The sequence below is a fragment of the Palaemon carinicauda genome, chromosome 6 (assembly GCF_036898095.1).
Source record: "Palaemon carinicauda isolate YSFRI2023 chromosome 6, ASM3689809v2, whole genome shotgun sequence".
Lineage (NCBI taxonomy): Eukaryota > Metazoa > Arthropoda > Malacostraca > Decapoda > Palaemonidae > Palaemon > Palaemon carinicauda.
In genome coordinates this window covers 38,468,483-38,469,510 of record NC_090730.1, presented here as the reverse complement: position 1 = coordinate 38,469,510, position 1,028 = coordinate 38,468,483, and positions in this window count along the sequence as shown.

Below are 1,028 nucleotides of genomic sequence, written 5' to 3'. Positions count from 1 at the left end.
GGCCAATAGTGTTCCCACATCGTCTGTAACTTAGCCAACGGATCCAGTTGCCGTCAACCTCCAGAGGCAGTAATATTAGCGTCATCGTCTTCATAATTTCCTACTGATTTTTACCTCCTAACCACAAAACGGTGACCTTCAATTTCCCAAAAATTTTCCTTTTATTCATTGTAAAAGGATTCGGTTGGGCGGAGATGCAGAGAAGGCGGAGATAAATAACACCAAATAGAAAAAGGGGGCGAAAAATATTTATTTCCCGGAACCCATCATCGTTGAAATAGATGCAAATCACCAGAACGAATCACTGTCGCCTGTTCATCCTGCCATTGATAACCGAAATTCAACGGCGTAACTTCATTAAATGTTACTTTACTCGATTTCGGGTTTCATTTTGATGGAAAATGTAGTTTGTTATGTTATTCTCTCTCTCTCTCTCTCTCTCTCTCTCTCTCCTCTCTCTCTCTCTCTCTCTCTCTCTCTCTCTCTCTCTCTCTCAAGAAGTATGTGTGTTCTGTGTAGCATTTAAGGTTATCAGAATTTAATTTTGCAGCCTCAACGATAATTGAGAGAGAGAGAGAGAGAGAGAGAGAGAGAGAGAGAGAGGAGAGAGAGAGAGAGTGAGAGAGAGAGATGAGAGAGAGAGAGAGTTTGACCTCCATATTTCAAAAATATATGCCAATGCATAGAGAGAGAGAGAGAGAGAGAGAGAGAGAGGAGAGGAGAGAGGAGAGAGATGAGAGAGAGAGAGAGAGAGAGAGAGAGAGAATCTCATACAAGCTCTGTCCATCTGTTTGCATGAACACGTACTGAATGCTTGAAATTGCCTGTTTTGTTCTACAACTGAGTTAGGGTATAACTATATTATGGAATGTTTAAAACCATTTTGTGGAATTCAGCCATTTGAGAGGAAATGGATTTAGATGAGTGACCGAATATCTGTATGGTGATGCACGTTATCCAGATTAGTTTTGGCCTACAGTTTTCATCCTTCTTTATTATTATTATTTTTTGTGTTGTGTTTGTGAACG